Raw genomic sequence first — 16,268 nt, forward strand, 5'->3', positions numbered from 1 at the left:
TCACCTCAAAAATAAGCTAAAGCAACAGTGAACAAAGATATAACGCTAATTCCTAATACCTTACAGGGTCTCTAGCAAAAACTTCATCACGCCATAACGTGGAAGTTCGACTCACAGCGGATCTGTCCTGCGGGGTTCTGAATATACTCACCAAGGGCTTTCATCTCCAAAAGGAATTATTTCTTCCCCAGACTTTCACCTTCATTTTGTTGAACAGTGTTATAAACCTCCAAGAGGAAGAAGAAATAGAAGACGAGTTTTTCGTAAAAGGATATGATTAGGTCTAAAATATATATACTAAGCTTCAAAATTATCACAAAAGATAGTGGAGTAGGCCTATAGGGGAAAGCACGATAAAAAAACGCGCCGAGTGCACTACCTCACAGGTGGTGTGGAAATGTGTGCATATCATGATTTGATTGACTCGTATCTCAAAAATAATAGATTTTATGTAGAACCTGTAAAGACCATAATTGTAGAGAATTTCCTATTCTACAGCTTTTTCTTTAGTCACTTTTTAATCGAACCAAGCGTTTTTGAACCAAATGAAAAACAACTGCGTCATGTCAATTTCCTCGTAGGTGCCGTGGTAATGTGTGCATATTGTGTATTGATTGGCTTGTATCTTAGGAACGGTGACTCATATGCGGACATCGTAAGAAGCAAACTTATAGGAAATATTGTAAAATAAAACTTTTTCTTTAAACACTTTTTGATATGTTTTACGGTTTTCGAAATAAGTTTAAAATAATTGCGAAAGGTCAACTAACGCACAGGTGCCGTAAAATTACTTAAAGTTCCTATATTGCGTGACTCATATCTCAAGAACCGTAGGTCCTAGGTCAATGATTTAAAGATCATTTTTATAGAAAATTTGATTGTCTACAAATCTCTTCTTCGCATTGAAAAGAAAGAACCTATAGTTTCTGAGTTATGACCAAAAAACCAAAAAAAGTCCCAAAATTTGACCTTTGACCCCGAATAACTTTTTTTGCACACATGGGATCGATGGGGACTTTTAGGACGATGCTTCTAATGGCCAACCCTAGCTCTCCACCAAAATTCAGCTTTGTGGGAATTTTTGCTATTTCAATGTCTATTTTGACCGGACTAAGTATTTAAAAACTGTCCATTTGTGTAATAAACGATAATTTATATGGTAATTTCAATAAATTTAAACAAGTATTAAACGGACGGAACGGGTACAAAAGTGTATAAGGGCTGAAAGAGGACAAACTCAGGCATCATTCTGCGAAAACGAAACTTTGTTCCATGCTGTTCCCGAAAACTCCTAGTCCACTTAAGTTGGAATTTCACTAAAATTTGGTACCTGAGAAAAAAAAAAATAGCTCACTTCGTGTAAACGCTACCGCAATTTATTTAAAAGGTTTTGCAAGGCTATAATCCTATCTACCTAAAAAAAAACAATGAGCATAACATCTGTTATAGAAATGTGGAAAAAATACATATTTTCCAATATGGGACAATTTTTTCCCTTAGTTTCAATATGTTTTCTTTCGAATTTCATATACAAAATAACAATCAGTGACGACAAAAATTTGGGGTTTTGCCCAGGAAAATCGATTTCTTAACCAATGTGCGTCGTATGAACCACAATGTATATCGGCTATACAGCGACATGGGCATAACTAAACTTATAGAGTTACAACGATGGCGTCCTCCACGATAGCAGGAGTACTATCCGTCATTACAGTCAATGGTGGAGTGTTTTGAGTTTCTAGGCGCATAGGCTTGGTCTTTGTATACCCTCCATTATGGTACGGAGGGTATAAAATGTCATAGCGCCACTTTGTGGGTTATTTTGAAGATTTTATCTACATTACTTGTCTGAATTTCTTCAGGTATTTTGATGTTTTAATATACATTTTCATACCGAATTAGCTATAGTTTGGCATTAAGTGTTCTAGTTGTTAAATAAAAACTTATTTACCAAAAATTGTGGACATAGGCCGAGGATGTTGTGTAGTCCCCATATAGCAATACCGCCCGATTTTAGGCATTTCAAATTTTTAGCTGATCGAATAAACTAACATTAGATATTTAGGGGTTCCGCGTGGTCAAAACCTTCTCCGCTTAAAGTTGTGGGCATTGGCACTCCAAAAGAAAAGCCATTCAATGAAAGAAGAAAAGATAACCTTTACAATAATGCAAAATAGGTTAGTGTACATCCAACATTTCAACTTTTTTTATTATAAGTTGGTTTTGACCAAAAAGTTTGTAAAATAATGGTCGTAGGCCCATACTTATACACTCCGGTTCATCTGAATAGAACCAATGAATATTTGTCTACAAATACCGTTATATCTGACGATAGGAGAGGAATTGTAAATTATGTTTTTGTGGACATGTAGAGTATATAGTAACCAATATTTTCAATAACAAACATATGGGTTATAACGATACTTTTTACTCGCTTTATGAAAAAATGCCAAAATATTAGCATATTAGCAAATATTAGCCTGAGATAAGATATCAATTTTTGGATTGGAAAGGCAGAAATTTGAGTTATCTTTAGCATATTTCCTCTGTTTCGGATTTACAAACCTATCAACTGTGACTTCTTTTTAATTTTATTGTAGTCTTAAAAATTTTGAACATAATTTAGTATAAAATTTTGACGTTGTTGGCGTTTTTTATTGTTGGACTGCAGAATTTTACATCTTTGTGTTTATTTCAGCTTGAGTCCATATTTTGTTGTAATTCAATTGTTTGACTTTATTTTTTTTATTTTGACTTTATAAATTGTTTCTACCGATTTCATCATAAGAATATTTTTTGGAGCTCTAAGCATCGATTTTCATTAAATTCCAAGACCCTAATACACATTTTTTGCACAATATTTGTTGGCAATCAACACTCACGGCCTTTATTTATAATTATAAGAAGTTTTTTGTATAATTTACCACATCTGACAAAGGATTTGTGTAAATTCTTAGGATGGTTCTATCCTGGTGAACCATTAAAACATGCTAATATTTTAGCATTTTTTCATAAAGCGAGTAAAAAGTACCGTTATAACCCATATGTTAAACATGTTAGGTATTGAAAATATTGGTTACTATATACTCTACATGTCCACAAAAAGAGAATTTACAATTCCTCTCCTATCGTCAGATATAACGGTATTTGTAGAAAAACATTGGTTGGTTCTTTTCAGATAAACCGGAGTGCATATCAGGAAAAATGTCTAAAATTGTCTTTTCCATTTCAAAAAAATCAAACAAAAAATGTTGATACTACATCAATGATTTTTGGTACATAGATTAAGAAAAAAATCAGCATTCCAACTCTGTTTTCGTTACTAACTTTGATCGTTACGCACAAAAGATATCACCGTTTTAATTTTGATAATTAGAAAAAATTCTAAAAAATCGCGGCTTAATGTAGTTAGCTGTTATATCCTATTATCGTTAACTGAATTCGTAACTTTTGCGATGATGCAAAAAATAATCGCAAAGTCTCAATGGATTCGCGAAAAATCAATTTTGTTAAATAATTTCACGTATTTACAAACATATTTTTGAAACAATAGCGCTCATACTTACGAAAAATATATAAAAATTATAACAGCATCCACACATTTTGAGGAATAAAATGAAACCTAAGTTGTGAAGATTGGAGCTATAGTATTTATGTTATTTGCAAAAATACGAAGAAAATATTACGAAAAAATTAAAATCATATTATTCTAATTTTATTTTTTTATGGTTTTATAGGAAAAATTGGAGAAAAAATGTTTGAGTTCTTCGTCATTTTCGTCAAAATTTCACGCAATAATGATGATATTCCGTTGTAACAAATTTTTCGCTTATAGTTTTCCTATTGGATAGTATTATTAGAACCTTATATTAAATCACAAGGAATTCCAATTGTGGCATAACGTTAGGATAATGTTATATTGAATATTACAACATTTAAGACGCATATAAACCGCGTATTATGAAAATGACATGATGCGCATCCGATTTTCCAACACAGCGAATCAATCCCTCTGATTTGATGTATAGTTTGTCAAATTCTATTTGGCGGCCACGATGTAGCATCTGCTGCATATTAGGGTGCAAAATACAGTAAAATGGTCATAATTTCCGCCAAGTTCATTTACATTTTATGCGCATCCGATTTCAATAATCACCATTAAAAAATACATCATTCTATGCGATCCATCAATGCGATCCATCAAGAACCGTGGATGTAGCATCGCACTCAATTTTTAGAAAAAATCTATTATATCTCTGGATTTACGAGAGTTTTTAAATATCTGTTTTCGCGCAGTTTAAACACGCGTATCTATCTATTTATTTAAGTAAAACTGACACATCTAAAACGCGTTTTAATGTGCAATATTTTCAAAATAATTTTTTACAAATTTTCGAAATTTGAGGGGTATCATATCCGCCGATCTAGTGGGTGGATTTTTACGCGTCGTGGCTTGTTAGATTCAGAACGTTAAAAAACTAAATTTACGCGGGTTTCCACGGAAATCGAATGACGTTTGTAAATTTTAAACCAAAAAATAGGTTTTTGAGAAAAATTTACGCACAAAAATTTCGTGTTTGTGCGCAGATTACTGTGACCCTGTGAGGGCTACACCCTCATGTTATACATTAAAAAATGCGAAATCGCGAGTACTAAAATCAAATTATATTCTTTTAGGGAATAGCAAAAATTCAAAAACCCCCATTTTTCAGGTTTCAAAATGTTAGCATCCGTTTGAGGTAGATACAGTGGATATATTAAAAAATCATCTTTAGAAACTTCAACTCTGAAGTGTACTCTTTAACTTCTCCTTTGATTATTAAGCTCTACATTGTGTTGTAAAACCACTAATTGGAAAATAACATAATGAAACTCGTTTCCTTCAACGATTTTTTCCGATTTTTTTACATTAGTACAATGTTCGGCAAAAAGGGGCACACGTGCCCTTGATGAGAATAACAACAGAACAACCACCTCTCAGTCTTCGTTCAGAAGTCAAAGAAGAAGGTTCTGTTGTCGGTTTTTTCAATGATTTTTAATTTTAGCAATGCATTAACGCACACGCTGTTTGTGGAGAGAGAGAGAGGCGTATGCGTGAGGCCGCAAACAATGCATTTGTATTGGTGCCGATACCTGCATTAGTACGACCACAGCTTCCGCTCAAAATATTGTTTAAAGAAACCCCTCGGTGAATCGGGCTAAAACAGTTTATTTTACCGAAATGCGGTCAAAGTTATGGTAGAGTAAAACTGATCGCAAGTTACAATACCCCATACCTCAGTTTCAACATAAGTTAATTTTTTACAAAAAGCTTGATATACCAAAATAAATGTCTCGACGAGCTGAGTCGATCTGGCTATGTGTGTCCGTCCGTTTGTCCATCTAAACCTTGTAATCACGCTACAGGTCGCAATTTTGAGCGGATCGTCACGAAATTTTGGGAGTTGATGAGAGTCTCGGAGGTGGTGATGGTCGGATGACATTCATTGGTCGGAGTTGACATAAAACATATTCGGGGAAAAAGTCAAGGCTTTATTCTTATGTGAATATCTCCGCTTCTAGTAGGGGTATTCAATGAAAGAAGAGAATATCACTTTTACAATGATGCAATGTAGGTTAACGTAGGTGGTCAAACAACGGATATAATGCAAAAGTCGCTAATTCAACCCAATTTTTAATTCTTGCTATTCGAATTGTAATGACGAATATCACAGTTATGGTTGAGGAACTTCCTAAAGCAAAGCCTGGGATGAAAGTAGAAAATCCCACTTTTCATTTTTTTATTTGAATTATAATGACGAATATCCCAGCATTGGTTGCACGTATTTCAACAATAGTGAACAGTAGTAAAGAAGACATTGTGAGCTTTAAATTGGCCTTACCAAAAATGGTCAAATACTAGAGATATCGAAAACGGCTCTCAAGTATCCCAATTTCCAATTTATGGAATTGTATTTCCATGGCGGATATCTCCGCTTTTGTTGAACATATTCTGTTGAACATAGTAGACAATCTGAGTTTTAAATCAATACCAAATGTGCTGGTGTTGACAATAAAATATCCGAGCTATTCCAACAGGCGGCAAACTATCTCAATTTTAATATTTTGACAATTAATGACAAATATCTCTGCTTCTATTTGTTGTATTCGAAACATGTAACCTGCTAATCGAGAAGACCAGCAAAGCTTTAAATTAGTACCAAGTAGATTGATCGCCTTTTTATTGTCAATTAAAACCCGATTAGACGTTGCTCATTACAGGGTCTATAATACAATTGCTTTACATTGGATGAAGTCGATGAAAACATTAACACCATTAACACAAACCTTTAAATTTCGTGCAACATACAACATACATTCATACTTTTTAGAGGACTTTCATCTTTAATTTAATTAAGATTATGCCGATGTTATTGACCCAGTTCTTCTAGTTTTCTATAGGACATAATTTTGGAATAATCGATTTATATTTATGAAAATACCTTGATTTCGAGAGTGTTGTAATTATTTTGGTTCAGTATCTTCCTAAAATTTCTTTTATTTTTTATTTCTTTTTCCTTATTTTATAATGTTTTGGCTACATATACATATTTACATATATGTTTCTTCCACAAACTACAACTTGCATTAAAAACAATATCAAAATAACCTTAGGAATAGCTTTCGGTGATTTGTACCGAATGGACGAATATTTCGAGACATTACATTACATCTAGACTCCGTACATCATTACGTCATTACGTTAATAAACTCTCTATCATGATTTGAAACCTTCACTATAATGTTTGCTACATTTTGTACCATGGAAGGTAAATGTTATTTACAAACAAACCAACACACTACAGAAACCCCTTATATGTTAGACAGTAGTTCCATTATCATATAGAGCTGTGTCAATCTAGTTCAATTGAACGACCTAGTTCACTATCTAGTTCAATATGTCCCTCGGACATAGCTTTTAATTTTAGCAATGATTTTCAATTTTAGCAATGAATTAAGGAACACGATATTTTTCGGGAGCACACAAACAAAGCGGTTGCATTCGTAGTGGTTGGCTATCGCTGGTATACTTAATATCACACGTTAGTTTTTATGACGTTACTTATGCGTTTTTGAACTAGGACAGTGAACTATGAACTAGATTACCCAACTCTGTTGTCATACTTCTGGGTGCCACCGTGGTGCAATGGTATGCACACCCGCCTTGAACACAGAAGGTCGTTGGTTCGATTCCCCAGCCAGGCAACATCAACATTTTCAACGGTGGCAAAATACCCCTCAGTAATGTTGGCGACATTTTCTGAGTATTTCAGCCATGTAAAACTTCTCTACAAGTGGTGTCTTAGGACACGCCATTCGGACTCGGCAGTAAACAGTAGGTCCATATCATTGAGCTAATGTGAATCGGGGTGCACTCATTGATATGAGAGAAGTCTCCCTTGTCCCATCTGGGATGTTTGTGGAACAATTATTATATTATCATACTTCAACATTGATGTAATTTGCATTAAGGGGGTGGTCAAGAGTTGGTTCTCAAGTTTGCTTTTCGTAATTTGCCGGAATGTGTCCTACAGAAATTAAAATATGGACCAAAAATAACATTTGTATATTTTTCCACAGAAGTTATGGTAAATTTTACTACCTCAACGTTATCCGATCATTATGCAAAATTATTTGCATATTTCCTGATCGTGCAACAATTTGTCAGCGTTAAACTATAAAGGTGAGAACACAGTCAGCTCTTAGCTTAATTTTCTTGCTTAGCTTATTTCTTCAATAGGCCGCTTATTTCTTGGTATCACACATCGAAGCGTAAAATTCATGGGCGCTATAAACATAATTATTTCAATATATCAAATAAAATTCAATTTTTTAATATGAATTGTTCGTAAATAATTATTACCGATCGTAAAAATTACAGCCAAATTATATTTTTTAGATTGAACACGTGTTTATAACAAATTGAATGTCGAAACGAAATGTCAAAAATGAAGCCAGGCGAAGAATTCAAAAGTTCAACAATTTTCAACTTTGGGGCCTGAAGCCTCGCTTCGTTGTGGCCTTTCCTATTGAAAACAGTACAATTTCACTTTTGCGCTTGGAAGCGAGGCCGAAAAAATAAGCAACAAAAATCCATTGTTCTCACCTTAACTGCGAAATCTTGTGTGATTACATTACACAAAATTATAATCTGACCATTTAAATCAAAATAATTGACATCAGTGGAAAGGTCGAGAGTTCCTTTTCCAAATATAACATACGCGGGTGAAATGTGTTTTCCAGGAATAAAGATAAAGATACGACGAATATTTCGCGGTGTTACATGAGTTTTTAGAAAAACAAACTTTTAAATAGGTACTAGCTGAACCGCTATCACTACACTTAGCCGTATAAAAACCAGTAAGGAAAGGATCCTAGTCGGGCGGGACCGACTATATGATACCCTTCACCACTGTGAATATGTAAAATATATATAGGAGATATATGGGAAGTGTTGCCAATTATTTCATATTACATTTCCAAAAAATTGAATTTTTTCTTTTCGCGTTACATTAACGATTTTTGGTACATAGGTTAAGAAAAAATTCCCCAGTACAAATCCGCTCGCGAGCAATTTTTTGGTTGTTGCGGACAAATGTTATCGCGGTTTTACTTCTGCTTTTAAGAAAAAATTATTATAAAAACGCTAATTATTTTATTGAGCACAATTGTCGCTAAAAAGTTATCACAAAGTGACGTCATTAAGTAGATTGCATAATATTTGTAAAATGTTACTCAGCATTCGCGGAATTTACAAAAAATTTGCAAAATTTTAAATGTAATCCGAATTTTTTGAAAATATAGGTCCATTTACCCGTCAAAAATTAACAGACGTCACGGGGGGGTTTTTTTAACAGACGTCACGGGGAATCAAATGAGACCAAGCTTATAATCATCGGGATAGTAGTTAGGATATTATAGCCAAAATAAGCACATATTTGTGTTACAAAAAACAAATTTTGGTTTGGAATAATAGTTTTCACATGCATTCTAGAGTTGAAAATATTGGAATGATTCTATAGGAGTACTTTTTTTATTTTTCTTGAAACTCCCAACATTCACATAGAAGGTTTCCCATTGAGGAAAGTTATCGGGTTGTTGAAATAAATCATTAGACTTCTTAAACGGAAATAAGGTTCAAATAAACCGTTTTAATTTATATGCATTATTAAAATGTTTGTAAATCGCGTAATTATTAAAATCGTTTTGTCCGCATGTGATTTTCATGTATAGCAAGACCATATCTTTTAATTTGTATATATTTTTCGAAATAGATGTAGCATCGCTTGCATCTAAGCATTAAAAAACCTATAAAATATCTCTAATTTGCGCAAAGTAGCAATCAATCAGGAACCGTGGATGTAGCATCACACACTATTTTTTGGGATAAAATTTATGTAGCTCCCTTATCAGTGAAGTTTTTAATCTCTGTTTCCGCAAAAACGAAGATACTGCACTAGTTTTTTCATAGTAGTGCATGAGGCCGACAGAATACGCGATAAAATGCGCGATATTTTCAAAAACAATATTAGTTGATTTTCCTACCTTGGAATTTCTCGTATCTCGCGTTTTAGTAGATGGAAGAGTAAAGAGTAAAGATTTATTAGATCCGCAACGTAAAAATCTAAAATTTGCCATCAAGTACGAGTAAAACGAATGACAATTGTAAAAAATAGACCCGAAAAATATGATTTTTAGAAAATTGTTCGCAAAAAATTTTCGTATTTGGCTGCAGATTTCTGTGAAGCTGTGTAGGCTACATTTACGACACATATATCAAATAACTCAGAATCGCGATTTCTACAATCCTACGAGTATATATATTTTTTGGAAAACGTGTTTGCGGAACGAAATTAAAAGAAAATTCCAAAAAACACTTAAAATCTGGCTTCAAAATGTCAGTATCATTTAATGGTAGACGTAGATCAAATTTTGAAAAGTTATAAATAGATGAGATGATCCTTATTTAGTTGGCTTCTACATTTACTTTGACAATATTATCGTGAAAAATTTGGTTTAATCACAAATCGAGAGAAAACAAAAAATGACACGTTGGCTTCAACCCATAAATGTAGCCTCAGCTCCCACCCAAATTAACTTTTAAGGCCAATATTTTTTGCCAAGTCTAAATACATTTTATTTTATCTGAAAGTATTTAATTTGAAAAATATTCAACACCATTTCGCGAGTTATTAAATGCTAAACCTTGGCTTCAACTATGTTAAATGTTCAAAAATATTACCCATATATCAATTTGAACTGATTTCTATATAATAGATCTAAACAATCCAAATTTCATCAAAATCGGACATACATAGCGTGTTTGGTGCAGCAATTATGTCAAATCGGCTGAAAATATATATGGGAGCTATATCCAAATCTGAACCGATTTCGATATAACTTGGCGTACTAATTTCTAGGTCGAATGCAGTCATACATACCAAATTTCATCAAAATCGGACCTATGTAGCATGTTTGGTGTAACAAATACGTCAAATCGGCCGAAAATATATATGAGAGCAATATCCAAATCTGAACCGATTTTCACCAAAAGTAATAGCGATCTTCCTATGGCTAAAAAATATATTTCCCAATTTTCAAGTGAATCGGACAAAAAATTCGATCTGTATGTTGCGAACAAAAATACATGGACAGACGGTCGGACGGACATCCATAAAACGACTCAGAAAGTAATTATATGTACATATGGGCATATTTGTAGAAATTTAACTTATGTTGAAGTGCATGTTTGGTGTATTGTAACACGCGAACTGTTATAAAGGAAAACTCAAATTTACAAATTTTTGCCCATATATCGTCAAAAGGAACTATGGGTCTATTTCGTTTCCTTTTGTATGTTACATACAAATGCACAAAGACTTAATACCCCTTACCACAGTGTGGTGTAGGGTATAAATATGGTTACGACCAATCCTCAGACCTCAAAACTCTACATACAAAATGTCATCAAATTCGGTTCAGCCGTTTCGGAGGACTGGAGAATTATATATAGAATAGGTATAGGTATAAATAGGCATTTTCTACCCCCATGTCATCGGGTCCATTGTCAGACTGAGCTATTCATTGAGGATTTCAAATTTATCAACCGATTTTATCTGAAATCTTTCCTTTCTCTTTCGGACGTTGTCGAATAAAGCTGTTTAGGATTAATAATCGCACCCCGTTCCCCAACTTTATTCCAATGCGATCTATTTATACTATTTATTTAACTAAGAACATTTGATCGGAGACCGTTGTCTCGCAAATTGATTGGCAAGCCGATGCGTTCATAAGTTTAGCAAATATAGCGATTTTAAAATTATAGGACCCTCTAAAATTAATCAACAAATGTATAGACTTTTTTCCACCATGGGATATTCCTGAATATTTTCTGAAAATTTCATTAAGTTTAGTAGTTTTGGAAGTATAATGTATTGAAAAGAGTGGGCGTGGATAGATTTTTTGGCTTTAACGAAGAGGTACGGAACACCAACCACATTGGCTCCTAAAATTAATGTTCTTACCCATATGGTCAGAACTTTTGCATATATAGCGTTTAAAAAGCAAGTGGGGAATTTATCCACCTCTTCCGAAATTCATAAAAATATACATTACCAATTTCAGAAAAACAGTTCAGTACTTTTGGAGATATAACACATTGTAGGCATGGTCTGGTCTTTAGGCCGCAAAAAGTATCTACATATATTCTGAGATGAAACCAAATTAATTTTCAAGCGTTTTAAAAACATGGCACAAGTTCAGCAAAATATATGTTCTATCAGTAGTTTTATAGATAGCAAAGTAAACAATATATAATATGGAAATGGTGAACACTGAAAATTTTATTGCACTAATACCAATTTTAATCAATATTTATTGTTATTTTAGTACTGTTCGTACCCCTTTAGTTCGATTTTCAAAAAGATCAGCCGTATCTCACCCTTACATATTAACAGCGACACCAACATAGCACACCAATACTCACCCTAAATCCTAAGAATACAGATTCCAGCACTGTCCCTACACCCAACAACAAATTGAGTGCCATTAAGTACGCTTCGTATCCATAAGTACGATTTTCAAAAAAAAAAAAAAAAAAAAAAAAAAAAAACAGGATTCCAGCTCAATCGGTGCAATCAGATCCAAATTGTACCATTTGGTATATTTCGTGCCCATAAGTACGAATTTCAAAAACTACCTCCATGCCTCAATCCTACACTCCAAGACTACGGTCTTACCAAATTCCAGGATTCCAGCTCTATCCGTTCCCACAAATACCCACTGTACCAAATTTAGTACCATTTACTACGTTTCGTACACATAAGTACGAATTTCCAAAACTACCTCAATCCTACACTTCATCAGTAATATCCAGGGTTTCGGAGTCGAGGTATTTTTGGGTCGACTCCAGACCAATTTTTTTCACTACTCCGACTCCGGGTCGACTCCGAGTGCAAATTCCTATACCGCTAAAATATGCAAAAATGTTTAACTTTTTCGTATATTTGGGCCCATATTGGCTAATCTATTGGTTTTTCCTAACATATTCTTTAGAAAAGACATCCGTTCGAATATAATACTTAACTACAGAACATAAATATGATGAACAATTCATATCTATGTATATTGTTTCTACTGAATCTTACATTGGAAAATAGCAGCAAAGTACAAGCACTAGAATATTCTGGTAGGAATTTTTCTTCGTGAGAAAATAACTCTTGCGCCAGACATTGAAAATATAACATGAACATTTTTTAACTTTTAGGAGAGAGAGAGGAGGTGAAGGAGATAGCTTTCTCCCTTCTTATCCATAAGATCAAAACATTTTCATGAAAATGTTCATATTGTGGCACAAGACTATGTGAAAATAAAAGGACAATACAAATCATAAGGACTAAATGCAGTAAAAATTATATGCAATTCATAACCAGGTTTTAAAATGGATATAAGCAGTTTAGAATTCATCTTCTACCCCCAGACATTGACTTCCATTTTATGTCACATTGCAATCAGTAAGATTTCCCATAGCGACCACAATGTCCTTCATAGGTGTCCAACAGGTCCTTTAATGAAAGACAAGGATGTTAGATGTCATCCAAAGACAAGATCAGAAGATCACGAAGATCAGTAGACTTTTGTGAGAAGACCAGTAGATCTTCTGACAGAAGACTTATATAAAAGACGTTAAAAGTCCAATTATAATTCGATTGTCAAAAAACATAACTTTTGCTTGCAACAAAAGTAAAGGATCAACTGGACCAAAAATATTTTGGACATGCAATTTGTAATCAAAATATAGATGAAAAGCTAGACTTCAAATGACAGTAAATATCCTGTGAATCGTTCTCTGAATTTGAATGGTATACCGTTTGCTCTCCTTTAAAATAATAATTATTTTTGAAAAAATTGGTGTCCCGAATTTAATATTATATTCTTATGTTGAAGAAAAAATTGCCCGGAGCAAAATTGCTCGACTCCGACTCCGAAACCCTGGTAATATCAATTACGAATTCAGGTTTCCGGCTCTATCAGTTCACTCAAATCCTCATCGAACCAAATTTTGTACCATTTAGTACTTTGGTACATATTTTTTATTCTTCATCAGTGATCCTCAGTCCAAATTTGAGGAATCAAGCTCTATCCGTTCACCCAAATATAAATTTACTACCATTTAGTACTGTTCGTACACATAAGTACGAATTTCCAAAACTACCTCAATCCTACACTCCACCAGTAATCTCAATTCCAAATTTCGAGATTCCAACTCTATCTGTTCACCCAAATCCCCATTGTACCAAATTTAGAGCCATTTAGTACTTTTCATACACATAAGTAACAATTTCCAAAACTTCAGCTATCCTACCCTCCAACAGTAATCTTAATTCCAAGTTTCAGGTTTCCAACTCTATCCGAACATCCAAATCCAAATTGTACCAAATTTAGTACTTTTAATACCCATAAGTACGAATTTTTAATACTACTCCATTGCTACACTCCAACAGTAATCTCAAATCCGAATTTCACGATTCCAGCACCGAAATCTAAATTGTACCAAATTTGATATAATTTAGTACTTTTCGTACACATAAGTACGAATTTTGAAACTACCTCAATCCAACAGTAGTCCTAATTCCAAATCTCAGGATTCCAGTTCTTTCCGTTCACCCAAATACATATTGTACCACATTTGTACTACTTAGTACTTTTCGTACTCCAAGTACGAATTTCCAAAACTACCTTAGTTCTACACTCCAACAGTAATGTTAATTCCCAATTTCAGGATTCCAGCCCTATCGGTTCCCCCAAAATCCAAATCGTACTAAATTTAGTACCATTTACTACTTTTTGTGCACATAAGAACGAATTTCCAAAACAACCTCAATCCTACTCTTCAGCAGTAATATCAATTACGAATTCAGGTTTCCGGCTCTATCAGTTCACTCAAATCCCCATCGAACCAAATTTTGTACCATTTAGTACTTTGGTACATATTTTTTGTTCTTCATCAGTGACCCTCAGTCCAAATTTGAGGAATCAAGCTCCATCCATTCACCCAAATATAAATTGTTCTAAATTTACTACCATTTAGTATTTATCGTCCACATAAGTACGAATTTGCGAAAGTACCTTAATCATACACTCCTTATATCTAAATTTCAGGATTCCAATTCTATCCGATTGCATAAATCCAAGTTTTGCAAAATTTAGTACCATTTGGTACATATCGTACACAAAGGTACTTTCCAAAACTACATCCATATCTCAATTCTACATTCCAACAGGAATCTTAATTCCAAATTGCAGATTTCCAGCTCTACCCGTTCACCCAAATCCACAATGTACCACATTTAGTGCTACTTAGTACTTTTCGTACACATGCATATGTACGAATTTTCAAAAATGCCTTTATATCTCAATCTTACACTCCAACAGTAATCTTAAAATCAAATTTCAGGTTTATGGCTCTATCCGTTCATTCCTAATAAAAATTATACCAAATTTAGTACTATTTAGTACTTTTCGTACACATAAGTACGAATTTCCAAAACCATTTTCTTATATCAGCATCACTTCCCATCCTTTATTCTCATACCAAATTTCAAGATTCTAGCTATATCCGTTATATACAATTGTTACTAAATTTAGTAACTTTTAGTACTTTTCTTACACTTATAGGTCGAATTTCCAAAAACACTTTGGTACATCTTTCTAACTCTCCACCAGTGACCCTCATTCCAAATTTCAGAATTCTACCTCTTCCTAATACAATGGGTACCAAATTTTGTACCTTTTAGTACTTTTCGTACCCTTCTAGTTCGAATTTCCAAACACCCAGCCTTATCTGACCTCTTTGGACCAAGAGTGATCCACACACAAAATTTCAAGATTCTAGCTTCAGCCGTTGATGAATCAATCAGTCAGTAAGTCAGTCAGTCAATCACTTTACTCTCTTATTAATATAGATATATTTAAAAAGTGGGCGTGGTCGGGCCTTTGGTCCCAAATTAATTTCCAAACCGATATATTCCCAACATTTGCAAATATAGCATTCTTAAAAAAAATTTTTTTTATTGAAGTGAAAATTTATAGGTTATTTAAGTTTGATTTCTTAAAAATTCTTTAGGTTTGGAACATTTTTTGTATTGAATGGTTTCTTATGATTTCTTTTTATCATCACAATCGACTCAAAATATATCTTCCTCTCAATTTAAATAGCTGATTTTATTTCACTTTATTCTTTTTTCTTTTATTTAATTAACTTTACTTTTTTGCACAAATTATTCAAGATATTAATAATTTTAATATTGCATTTCAATTAATATTTTTAATTTTATTTTTAATGATCAGTAAAATATTTTTTATTTATTTTTTCATTTTAGCTCATATTTATCAGTATTAAACTTTTAGAAAATATTTTGGCACACTTCAAATTTTATTGACTTTAATCACATAATATTGTATTAATTTATTTTTATTAATTTTTAAAAATTTCTTAAATTTGTGTTTATTGCTTCAAATTCTTTTCATTCACAAAAAAATAAAAAAAATAAAACACCAAAATTAATGAACAACGAAACTCGTCATTTCTATTTCGAATCTCGCTTTGACTGAATGAGTGACCAATTTTTACGATTGACTACCGACGACGACCACGTCCGTTGGCAGACTGTCGGCCAAAGTGTTTCGTGAATGAGTGAAGACCACAAAACTCGGCGCACAAAGATAAA

The 16,268-nt window shown here is 33.3% G+C and overlaps 2 protein-coding genes across 7 annotated transcripts in view; both read right to left on the minus strand.

Moving 5' to 3' along the window:
• LOC141394049 (insulin receptor) overlaps window positions 1–16,251 on the minus strand; it is a 59,864-nt gene extending 43,613 nt beyond the window's left edge. Inside the window, exons 1-2 of one of the 6 annotated variants that reach the window (XM_073967854.1) lie at window positions 16,053–16,251; window positions 11,656–11,747 (exon numbers count right to left, since the gene is read on the minus strand). The gene's annotated coding sequence lies outside the window, so the exon portion shown is untranslated. Of the gene's footprint in view, window positions 1–11,655; window positions 11,748–15,805 lie in introns of all 6 variants that reach the window. The other 5 variants (XM_073967856.1, XM_073967855.1, XM_073967853.1 and 2 more) reach the window with 5 other exon arrangements.
• Window positions 1–16,268, minus strand: part of LOC141394054 (uncharacterized) — a 208,677-nt gene that overhangs the window by 58,564 nt on the left and 133,845 nt on the right. The window lies entirely within an intron of this gene.

This window comes from Musca autumnalis, unplaced genomic scaffold (assembly GCF_047663935.1).
Source record: "Musca autumnalis isolate F117 unplaced genomic scaffold, ASM4766393v1 scaffold_2, whole genome shotgun sequence".
NCBI lineage: Eukaryota > Metazoa > Arthropoda > Insecta > Diptera > Muscidae > Musca > Musca autumnalis.